The sequence below is a fragment of the Dermacentor andersoni genome, chromosome 7, assembly GCF_023375885.2.
Source record: "Dermacentor andersoni chromosome 7, qqDerAnde1_hic_scaffold, whole genome shotgun sequence".
In the NCBI taxonomy this organism is placed as follows: Eukaryota; Metazoa; Arthropoda; class Arachnida; order Ixodida; family Ixodidae; genus Dermacentor; species Dermacentor andersoni.
In genome coordinates this window covers 65,782,287-65,794,642 of record NC_092820.1, presented here as the reverse complement: position 1 = coordinate 65,794,642, position 12,356 = coordinate 65,782,287, and the positions used below count along the sequence as shown (strand labels likewise).

Genomic DNA, 12,356 nt, shown 5'->3' with positions numbered 1-12,356 from the left:
AGCACATGCGACACTTTATCTGCCTCAGACATAGTATCGTCAGCTTTGCGGCAGAGAGCCAAGACGTCGAGGATGTATGAAACGTACGGCTCTGTAGATGTCTGAACACGAGACGCAAGAGCCTTTCTCGCGGCAGCCTTGCGCCCAATGGGGTCGCCGAACAGTTCCCTGAGCTTTTCTTTGAAACTGTCCCAGCTGTTTATCTCGTCGTCATGCGTTTGGTGCCACACGCGTGGGGTGCCGCCGAGATAAAAGATGACATTGGCGAGCATGATCGTTGGGTCCCACCTGTTATTAGCACTGGCGTGTTCGTAGAGCTTGATCCATTCGTCAACGTCCTCTCCCTCCAGGCCAGAGAACACACCAGGGTCGCGATGTTGGGCAACCGTGATAATTGGAGCAGTCGTACAAGCCGAAGCCGTTGCAGAGGCTGTCTCGTCACCGGGAGGCATGGTGACAAGCTCGATGTACCGACCACTCCGGAGTTCCGTGGTGAGGACGGGGATCGCCGACCTCCACCAGAATGTTACGTGTGGAAAGACACAGAATAAAGAAGCTATATACAGGTTATTTACACTGGAGCCAGATCGCCAGGCCGACACTCGCTCGCGGCCAAAAGGCACAGACACACTTCGTCGTCGTTCTCGCGGCGGCTCGTACCTTCAGCATCACTCGATGATATCGTAATAATATTGATGCCTTATTGCAATGATTTCAAACCTTTATTCAGTACGCAAGTTACTCATATCGCCCTCAACAAAAACCAAATATTTTGAATAAATCAAGGTGGTCCGCATTGGTCAGTGTAAAGAGGCCATTGTTGATCACACTTGCTTTTATATGCCATTTCGCACCTTGGTACCTGTGCTCGAACGTGGTCACCCCACACGTGCATCTGGCAATCAGTCTTACCTGAAAAGAAATAATGGAATGTCCTCTCTTGGAATTTGCTTGTTTAATGCAACTCAAAACTTCTTTTATCATTGAACTATAAGTAGCCCTAGATGTGCTCTACATCTAATATTACGCTCTTATCACAAGTCATAATGACCTATGGCTGCTATCTATTAACCCTAATAGTACGATGGAATGGTCATAGGCTAAAGTTATGGCCTAGAGAGGCAAATTATATGAATTTTTTAATGTAATTTTCTGGCTAGTGGACAAGTCAGATAGTTTAAGATACTATTTTTTGGTCAGTGAGAAAGGGACATACTGTAACTACATTTACTAAAGAGTGGGAATTATTTAAACAGTGGGAATCTATTTAGTGTGGGAAGCTATCTATGTAATTAGCATGAAAAGAAAAGCATTTTGTCTGATTATTTATAGGACGATAAATTTGTAAAATACTGTAAACATTGCTCAAATTTACTGACAGCATGAAAGCCTCGGGTGTCTACCTTTCCACTCATTCAGGCTGATTCAAACAGTAAGCTATTTGCAGTGCTGTGGAAAACGCTCCAGTGAAAACCTTAGCGTATATTACTGACTCACGAATCTTGTGATACTAACCTTCTGCTTATTTGTAATGTTTATATTGGCGATATTATGACTTTAATTTGTTTTGACGAAAATATCCTGTGTATTGACCTGCCATATTGTAATATCGATGTACCGTTGTTCGTTGAAGAACATAATGTATGATTCTGTAAAACTGAAGGTAGCGCTATACAGGCCGAAGACACGGTGAAAAGACGACACAAGGACGAAGAAACGTCAAACTGTTAAAAAAAAGACAAACTTGCGAATTTAGTTTCGCATGTGATGGTTTGCGAGTGCGTGCCGCGGTTTAAAGAAGCAAAGGTTCTGGGCAGAAGTGCAAGCGCTAAAGCTAGAGTTTTGTTGGAAGCTTTCCACATACAAAAAAGGCGGGTCTGTGCATCAGCGATACTTCAATAAATTTGTACTTGGCTGAGCGGACTTTTCTGGAGAGATTTGAAAAATCGTAACATATGGCTTTTCTTCAATTGGCCATGTGCTCACTTCTTGCTGCTCAGGTGTTCTATCATTTTTCACTTCCCGTAACTGTTTGCGATATTGCGATAAAGAAGGCTGGCGCAGTTGGGTTGTGCGCATGTGTTGTGATTCTCGTAAATACTGAACCATTTAAAAAAAATAAACCAGTTGTCAGTAGCGTTTCTTAGTCGTTGTGTCGTCTTTTCACCGTGTGTTCGTCCTTTTTAGCGCTACCTTCAGTTTTACAGAATGCATCACCAACTAGCCCAGCACCAAGTTTTATTGAAGAATAATGTATGGTGCAGTACATAAAAATGAACTGAAGTGGAGCGCTAAACTACACCCCAGTCCACATTACGTTGATGTTGTCTGCTTAAGCCCGCTGGCTCAGTTAATAATTATTAACGTTTTCTAAACGCTTCTAGTGAAGCGATCAAGTCCTGCCACCAGCAGGGGTGCTATATGAATAGTAACGTCGGCGATACAGTGTTTTCGGAAGGGTAGGCTATGGGGCATTTCCGGGAATCGGAGAATATTCCACTTGTGGGCTCTGCACTGATTACACATAGCGGGTTACTGTGTAGGTGATGAGTGCAATGTAGTGCAAGTGACCTGGTTGCTTCTTCTTTCCATATGATCCGTATGTTTTGCCTGGCATAGTCGTATTGATAATTGCATGGGATTTATAACTCCACTGCCGGCTTCGTAATGTAGGGGCACGACTACCGCCTCCAAAGCCGGTGAAGAAGAACACGGCTTGCGTACATTTGACACCATAACAGAAATCGCTGTTGCGCTCAACCAGGCGGCTGCAGAATCGGCCGCTCCCGAAGACCCGCAGCCTCATGGCTGGCTTGTCTAAATAAACTGTGGGCCCCACGACTACCTCTTCAAGCTGCCTCCCACAATATGGTAACCGGGGCTGCTACCTTGTACGCGTTGAAAAACCCGACGTTCGGTTTCGCCTCACGCGATTTTGAAGCCCAATTTAGGTTAATCGCCTGAGGCGAAACTGAAAATCGGCTTTTCGAACGCGTACAAGCTTACGGACCAGGACAACCAAGCTCAGCCATGCCACCGTCAGTGTAGTGAATCAACAAAGGGGAGAGTGACGTGACCTTACGCGGTCCGGCAGACGTCTCACGGTTGTAGAGTGTCCGCGAGCTCCACATCGGCTTGCCGGACATCTGCTTCATGCCGCTGGACAGCCACTTCCATATCAACAAGCTTCCAGGCTCCGGCTACGTGCTAGGCTCCGGCTGACACCCCTCACCGCCGTCTCCTCCTCTACAAGTACTTGCAGGCAGTCGTCCTTACTCACTGCGCCATCTCAAGCACTGAGTGACAACAGCTATCGCCAATGGAACCGCCACGTCATTACGCGACTTGTGGTCCCACATCGCCAGCGTCCACCCGTGCCCATGGTCAGCATGCAATAGTCCCAGCGTCAAACCTTTACTCGGTCTGTGAGCCTCCTCCCCATCTCGAAGGCAGCGGTGCCACCACTCTCTCCAAAGAATTCACAGGGCCAAACACAAGCGGTTTCAGCTATTCTATGGATCGCCATTCTCCTTTCCTGGACGTTCCCGCAAGCGATCGGCTTTCCGTTCAGGGGCACCTAACTCATCACTGATTCAGAGGGTCTCCCACAGGCTCCACTAGGCGCAAATTCCACAATCGAAGCCATGGCGACGCCACAAGCACAACCTTCGCGATGTCTTCAACAACCACCACACCCCAGATGCTATCGGTATTCGATATCTCGCGGGAAGTAGCAGCTGGTGGGCCTTCCGGTCTTCCGTGCTCGCACCTTCCGCGGATGCATGGCATACCATAATTTTGCAGAAGAAGCTGTGCCATCTGATTTCTTCAGCTAGAAATTCGCTTTTACGACAGCAACGTGAGTGATCAACACTTGCGCTGTCTCCACGAAAGTCGCCAGCTGCCACATGGTCTTCCTTCGGAGCTCCGACTTCTACCAGGCCCATGCATCTACGAGAACATGAACGGCCTGAAATCTTGGCACGCGCCAAGAACTGGCCAATACGCCACAAGTATGCTTCCCGAGTTGCAACGCAATTGGCGAGCTGACGTCTACAACAGAAGACCATGTTATCAACGCGCAAGGCAGTTCGTGGTGTTCCTGCGGCACTGTCTGCAAACAGGCGCGCACTTGACGCGCGCACGTCTCCGTGATTTGTGCATCCACTGCAAAATCCTGCTGCAGCCCTATTTCGAGCACCATTATACATCTAACCTGCGACAGAGACGGCTGTCTCCTTATCAGTCGTAATGACGCTTCCTCGTACAACTTCGTCCCCTGCGGCAATCTCAGCCACAACCACGAGAGAGCTATTCGTACGCTTCGCCAAAGTACGGACTTTACGTGGGCTTATTAATGGACGCTACGAATTGTCACTCATGTATACAGGCTTGCAGACTCATTTATTTCTATACGCGCGCCTTTTGTGTGTATTTCAGGAGCGAGGACCTGTAGCGGCGCGAATATCATCTTACGGGAAATCCGCCATCGGACCCAGCAGTCGAATGTGTGGAGGACAAAAGTGACTCGTGAGTGCGAGCGGTGGTTCGAAACTCGGCTGGACGCTCGTGGGCGCGGCCGGCCAGGACTTGCGCCAGCTGGCGTGGAGTGCCGAATCACGCCGTTCCCACATTGGCGCCCGTACAGTGGGGCCCTGGCTGCGTTCCGGGATGGACCATGATCATGAGAAAGGCGGGCTGCGCCCGTCCCACAGCCTGTAGTGACGCCTGCGCGACCTGGTGCAAGGCCATCTACGCTGTGCGAGTTGCAGTTCTGGAGTCCGCTGAGGAGCGTTTCCGCCCGGCACTTCCTATGTCACCGTCATCGGGTCTGCCATGGGACACTGAAGCCAAGCGGTATTTTACACGGTGTTCAAGCTAGTGGAGCTACAGTTGGCGCATTCCCTGCATCAACGCGACAAGTTGTCTAAGCACGGAAACCACGTGTGGCGGAGAGCGACAACGACTGGACCGTTGACGGTGAAGGGAGCTGCCAAGGCACTCAGACGCAAGCTGTCGAAGGAAATGGCTCCGAAGGACTGCTCGTCAAGTAGAGAAGCCCAGAACAATTCGACACGTCGTCCTCGTCCGCGCCCGCGGAGGGCCAAGTCTCGGACTCTGACGGCAGTTCCTCGGCGCCGCCAGGCCTCTGTGGCAGTGAAGACGACGATGACTATGATTCCGAAGAGTGCAACTACAGCTACGGGAAAAACCTTATCGGGGCTTGAGGTCACATGTCAACGGTAGCGGAAGTGGCACCGCTCGAGCGACAGTCATCATCATCTGCGATCTTACCTCCTGCTAACTGCGTGGTGCGGTGCCGTGTGGTATCTGTGCGGTGAAATGGCAGCGAGCGGGCGGCTGCTATTTCCGGCGACCTGCTGCGTGCACTCATCACAATGAGGACGAGGAGGAAGACCGGCCAGGTGTGCCGCTGGGAATGGTCTAGGGCATCCTGGTTCCTGAAAGATCTCGGCGACTCGGAGGCTCCACCACCTGACCTGCCACGTTTTCACGAACCAGGCTGCGGGCCTTCGGGCTCCTGGAAGACATGGTGACTCGGACGTTGCCTGCTCCACCGCTCCACGTTCGCTGCAGCAGTTAGCAAGGTTTGTCCACCACCGGTGGTGCGGTGACGTCGCTGCAAACTGCCGTGGGCCAGGGCCATTATCGCCTTCGCAGAGGGAGGGGTAAAATGGGAACTCCAGAATCTGAGCCAGCACACGAAGAAGTGGAGGACAAAAGTGACTCGTTAGCTCGAGCACTGGTTTGGGACTAGGCGGCAGGTGCTCTTGGGCGTGGCCTGCTAGTACTGGGGCCTGCTGTCGTGGACTTTGGTACCGCAACGTTCCGATAATCTACAGAACCCGCGAGGAAGGTGGCTCACATGCATGTAGCGCGAGAGTAAAACACGCTGATGTGCGGGACATGGGTGGCTTCGGTATCGGTTGCTCCGGGTATACCGCGGTACATTGGCTGGCAGGCCTAAATGGTGGGCATGGCGGCTACGTCTTTGCGCCGCTTCCCAGTGTAAAATAGTCTTCCTGGCACTGTTTCTTCCCTGTAATATATACAGATTTCAAATTTCTTACCATTCTTTAGGAGCAAAAATACGGCGCAATGCTCTTCCTGGTCCCAAAAATGCAGGGTATAGTATGTTCCGCCTTTTCCTAGGGTAAAACAAAAAACATCACGTTCAAGTCAGGAAGGCGATCATTCACGTTTACCAGGGGCCCTATAGCGTAAATCTATTCCAATATGTTTCTAGTCGAATCTTCTGACGACAAATTCGCGTAACCGCCGACGCAAACATCGGGTGGTGATCCGCGGGGTTGTCTGAACAGACAAATCAAATAATATCCTCGTTCATAGGAGGTCACTTTTGCTTGCTTGAAAACCGAATAACATTGCCTACACTGAGCGGCTTGTCTTATCTAATTGGCTGACAAGAGGCGAGAAGCACGCCCAAGTGAAGAGGGATTCGATGGGGCCGAGCCAGTGCACTGAAAATTGATAACCGGATTAAGAGGGTAGTACCGGCGTCTGTGACTCATCTTGCTGTGGCTGGTCAAAAAGCGCGGCGGGATGTAACGGAACCTTAAGAATCACACCAAAACGGATCCCCAACAAAGAAGATTTGACAGAACGAGGTCGTAAACGTGCCGAAAGTGCTCGAAAACGTTACACGGCCACGGAAAAAGTTTCATTATACGCAAATAAACCCATGTTCATCGGCAATTGCGAGTAGCCAGTACCTGAGCGATTGGTGGCAGCCATCTCCTATTCGTTTCGGATCGAGTCAGCGTGCAGCTATTCAGAAGAAAATTCCGTTTTGTTCGGCATATTAATTCGGTAGATCAATTCGGTTCGGCATATCAATTGGCAGCAGCGGCGGTGGAACGCAGACGCCTTCCAACACTTTTTTTCTGGAATTTTGCAGTTGCGAAAACCTGACCTGGTGTCATCCTGCTGCGCAAGAAATCGTCGGACTCCGTCGCTGCACGTGTAAAGACCTGACCACCTAATCCCTGCTCCATGCAATCATGATGGCTGCCAACGTGTTGCGTCATCGTTCAACATCTACAAGGGCGCCACCGACAGCTATAAAAGAGGAAACCACTGCCGACCCCCTCTTCAATTGGCAGCAGCGGCGGTGGAACGCAGACGCCTTCCAACACTTTCTTCTGGAATTTTGCAGATTGGTTATCGTCACCTCCCTGTCATCTACGTATTGATAGACATGTCTTTCGCCGCAGCTGCTGCCAGTCTTGCTGCATTTTAACTAATGCTTTGTTGTAATTCATGATACTTTTTCTGTTCCTTCTTGGTTCCTGTTCTTGCTTTTTTTGTCGAATAAGCACTACGCTGCTTTCGTTGGCTTTCCAATACCGGGTGACATAATCTGCCATGAGTGATGTGTTACTGATTGTGCAAAGTGTGAAAATGCTATAGAAGCTGACTGTCGATCATTAATATTGTTACGTAGGAAGACACCGACGAAAAGCTATTTACAAGTATATTTACAAGGCAATACGCCGCAGTTGGCCAAGAGGCAACAGCCCGCGCTAGCTTCCAATCGTCGTCGTCGTCATCTTACTGCTCGGCTCTTCGTCATTTGAAATACTATCCCGTAGCACTACCCCCGGCGGCAAAAGCGCCGTCCCGGAGCGACTAAAGGCCGGACTCTGAAGCAGTGTAGCAGGCCTTAAGCCTACTGACGTGCGCGATATCACTAGATGCCAGAGTAGATGACGAGGTTGAGCGCACAGGAGAAATTTCGTACGTCACAGGCGTCACCTGGCGCAGCACGCGGTGGGGCCCTGTGTATCGCGAAAGGAGCTTTTCTGAAAGTCCGACGTGACGAGAGGGCGACCACAGGAGCACGAATGCACCAGGCGAAAACTGTACGTCACGGTGGCGGGCGTTGTACTGACGCTGCTGCGTGGTTTACGAGTCCGCCAGTCGAGCACGGGCAAGCTGGCGTGCATGGTCGGCGAGGGCGATGGCGTCGCGCGCATACTCGGTTGTTGAGGTCGAAGCAGGAGGAAGCACCGTGTCAAGGGGTAAGGTCGGTTCGCGACCGTAGAGTAGATAAAATGGAGAAAATCCGGCGTTGTCGTGCCGGGAAGAATTATAAGCAAATGTGACGTAAGGAAGGGCAACGTCCCAGTCGTGGTGGTCCTTCGAAACGTACTTGGACAGCGTGTCGGTAAGAGTACGGTTTAACCGCTCTGTCAGGCCATTGGTTTGAGGATGGTATGAGGTATTCAGCTTGTGTTGAATAGAGCAGGAACGCACAATGCCGGCGATAACTTTCGAGAGGAAGTTACGACCACGGTCAGTAAGCAGCTGTCGCGGGGCGCCATGCACTAAGATAATGTCACGCAAGAGAAAGTCCGCAACGTCAGCGGCGCAACTGGTAGGGAGAGCCCGCGTGATAGCGTATCGGGTGGCGTAATCAGTTGCGACGGCTACCCATTTGTTCCCAGAGGATGACGTGGGAAAGGGACCGAGGAGGTCTAATCCAACACGAAAGAACGGTTCCGCAGGGATGGTTATCGGCTGGAGATGACCGGAAGGTAGCACTTGAGGTGTTTTCCGACGCTGGCAGGGATCACAGGTAGCAACATAGCGTCGGACGGAGCGAGCGAGACCAGGTCAATAGAAGCGGCGGCGGACGCTGTCGTACGTGCGGGTTACCCCAAGATGTCCTGCAGTGGGAGCGTCATGCATCTCAAAGACCACAGTCTGTCGTAGATGTTTTGGCACGACAAGAAGAAGATCAGGGCCATCAGGGAGGAAGTTCCTTCGGTACAGAATGCCGCCCTGGAGGACATATGGCCGAACGGATGCGTCGGTAGCTGTAGAGCGCAGACGCTCGATGAGTACTCGCAGCGATAGGTCTCGGTACTGCTCATCGGCGATGTTAGCGAAGGCAGACACAGAGAACATGCCGTCGGCGGTACTACTGTCAGCGTCGTCAGGCTCCTCTACCGGGTAGCGAGACAGGCAGTCAGCGTCCTTGTGTAGTCGGCCAGATTTGTAGGTGACAGAGAACGAATATTCTTGGAGGCGTAAGGCCCAGCGACCAAGTCTTCCTGTAGGGTCTTTCAATGAGCATAGCCAGCAAAGCGCGTGATGGTCTGTGATAACGGAAAAGGGTCGGCCATATAAGTATGGGCGGAACATGGCAACCGCCAGAACAAAGGCCAGACACTCACGCTCAGTGATGGAATAGTTGCGCTCCGCGGGCGAGAGGAGCCTGCCGGCGTAAGCGATAACACGGTCGTGGCCACGCTGGCGTTGTGCCAGTACTGCGCCAATTCCGTGACCGCTGGCATCAGTACAGATTTCGGTAGGGGCAGAAGGATCGAAATGGGCCAGAACGGGAGGCGTTGTGAGAAGGTCGATTAGAAGCGAGAATGCAGAGGCCTCGTTATCGCCCCACTGGAAAGGGGCGTCTTTTTTGAAAAGCTCGGTTAGTGGTCGTGCTATGGCCGCGAAATTTTCCACGAAACGACGGAAGTACGAGCAAAGGCCGATGAAGCTGCACACATCCTTGACGCACTTTGGAACAGGGAAGTGCGTAACAGCATGGATCTTGCCTGGGTCGGGTGGCACTCCGTTCGCGTCAACGAGATATCCAAGGAGAGTAATCTGGCGACGGCCGAATTGGCACTTCGATGCATTGAGTTGCAGACCGGCTCCCCAAAAAACGTCCAGGACTGCTGAGAGACGCTCGAGGTGCGTGGCGAATGTTGGGCAGAATACTATAACGTCATCCAAGTAGCACAGGCACGTGGACCATTTGAAACCGTGAAGAAGGGAGTCCATCATGCGTTCAAAAGTGGCAGGAGCGTTACATAGACCGAACGGCATCACTTTGAATTGATAAAGACCGTCGCGTGATACAAAGGCAGTCTTCACGCGGTCGAGAAAGTCCACGGCAATCTGCCAATAGCCGGAGCGAAGGTCAATGGAGGAGAAGTAGCGAGCACCGTGGAGGCAGTCAAGGGCGTCGTCAATCCGAGGTAGGGGATACACGTCCTTTTTGGTAACCCTGTTAAGGTGCTGATAATCCACGCAAAAGCGCCATGAGCCATCCTTCTTTTTTATCAGCACAACAGGTGACGCCCATGGACTACATGACGGCTCAATAATGTTCTTAGCAAGCATTTTGCGAACTTCGGTGTGAATAACTTGACGCTCAGCCGGTGATACTCGATACGGGCGGCGATGAATAGGAGGGGCATCGCTGGTAATAATGCGATGTTTAACAGCTGTAGTTTGGGCCAAAGGACGATCGTTAAAGTAAACAATATCGTGGTAGGAAAACAGAACGCGTTAGAGCTCAGGATCATGCTCGGACGGCATGTCGGCGCAATCATTTCCTGTAAGTCGGCGATGGTACAAGTTGCCGACTGCGATGGTACAGGAGGATCAGCTTAATTGTCGTCTACTGCAATAGGTGCTACTGCGTGATCCTCGAATGAGCAAAGCGGGGCCAGAGACATCCCGCGTGGCAGCAGTTGTGTCGTCAAGCGAAAATTGACCACTGGCAGGCAGACACAATTCGCCGTAATAGATAAAACTGTATGAGGTACTGTGATCCCGTGCGTAAGTAGGACGTCTTGCATAGGAGCCGCGATATAGTGACCGTCGGGCACTGGTGGGGATGACACTAAGTCAACGTAAGTCAGTGCCAAAGGTGGCAAGCGAACGAAGTCAGTCGATGGAACTGAGGCGACTGGGGTGTGGTTCAGCGGGATCCAGAGCGGGCAGGTCAAGGCGGACAGTACTGGCGGAGCAAGCGATGAGAGCAGAATGTGCGGAGAGGAAGCCTAAGCCGAGGATGATGTCGTGGGGACAGTGTGCGATGACTGTAAATAGCCCGATAGTGGAGCAATCGGCAAAGGAGACGCGGGCGGCACAAATACCAATTACGGGGGCTGTTCAGCCATCGGCGACACGGACAACAGGCGTCGTGGCTGGCGTGATTATTTTCTTCAGGCGTTTGCGAAGGTCAGCGCTCATTACTGGCAAATGCGGCCCAGTGTCTATAAGAACAGATACAGAAACACCGTCGACTTGCACGTCAAGAAGGTTCAGATGAGCGGGCAACGTCAGGAGAGGATTTCGCGGCGTAGGGGGCAATGCAGCGTCACCTCGAGGCGCTGCATCGTCTAGTTTTCCGGCTGGGAGCGGCGTCCGAAGGGAGTCAGCGAATAGGAGCGACGGGGCTGGGGGGAGCGAGATTGTCGTCGTTGGGGCGAAGGCGAACGAGAATAGGGGCGGTTCGGCGCAGGAAAATCGGTGGCGGCATTATCTGAGCAGGCAGCATAGGGACGAGAAAGGCCACCTGGGGGGCGAGAGTAGGCAGTATATGTAGATTGGTTCACGGAGCTCCAGCGACTGCGACAGTACCGAGAAATGTGCCCAATTCAATGACAGTGAAAACAAATTGGTTTGTCGTCTGCAGTGTGCCATTCAGAGGGGTTGCGGAAACGTGGTGGGTAAGAAGGTGCGGGACGGGATGGAATCGAAGAAGCCCGGTGGGTATCAGGGCGATTGGCCGAGCAGATGGTGTGAATACCCATGTTGGCGAACTCCAGGCGGACAACTTCCTGGATCAGGGAAACAGTGACTGCAGGTGCATTGGAGGGGCTGTAGTCGAAGGCAGCCGGATAAACGGCCTCGATCTCACGCCGGACAATCCTGGTAACATCGCCAGTGTTGTTGGGACGAGGAGCGTCGGTACAGGAAGATGTCGCTGGGGTGTTGGGCAGACGGGCAAACTGTTGGTCGATACGTCGGCTTTTAGCGAGTTCCAGGCGGCGGCACACTTCTATAACTGCATCCACCGTCGCCACGTTGTTAAATACGAGCAAGTTGAAGGCGTCATCGGCAATGCCTTTGAGGATGTGTGAGACCTTGTCGGCCTCAGTCATGTGTGCGTCAACTTTGCGGCACAGAGCCAAGACGTCCTGAATGTACGTGACGTAGGGCTCCGTTGACGTCTGCACACGACCGGAAAGCGCCTTCTGCGCGGCAAGTTGGTGACCGTAGGGGTTGCCGAACACGTCTCGAAGCTTTTGCTTAAGCGAATCCCAACTGGTCAGCTCATCTTCGTGCGTCCGATACCAAACTCGAGGTGTGCCACCGAGGTAAAAGACTACGTTGGCGAGCATGATAGTAGGGTCCCACCGGTAATTGCGGCTGACGTGTTCGTACAGGCTGATCCAGTCATCGACGTCTTCCCCATCTTTTGCCGAGAATACGCCAGGATCACGGGGAGCGGGGAGAGTGATGTAGGTCGTCGAAGTGGCAGCAGGTGTCGGAGCCGGCGGAGTCGAGTT

At 52.1% G+C, this 12,356-nt stretch overlaps 1 long non-coding RNA gene across 3 annotated transcripts in view; it reads right to left on the bottom strand.

Annotated features, from left to right (window-relative positions):
* Nucleotides 1–700: 700 nt before the first annotated feature.
* The window catches only part of LOC129385762 (uncharacterized), a 143,355-nt gene continuing 131,699 nt past the window's right edge, over nucleotides 701–12,356 (bottom strand). For all 3 annotated transcript variants that reach the window (XR_011895688.1, XR_011895686.1, XR_011895687.1), the window contains 2 exons: nucleotides 6,093–6,170; nucleotides 701–912 (listed from right to left, as the gene is read on the bottom strand). This is a non-coding gene — a long non-coding RNA (uncharacterized lncRNA). The remainder of the gene's footprint in view (nucleotides 913–6,092; nucleotides 6,171–12,356) is intronic.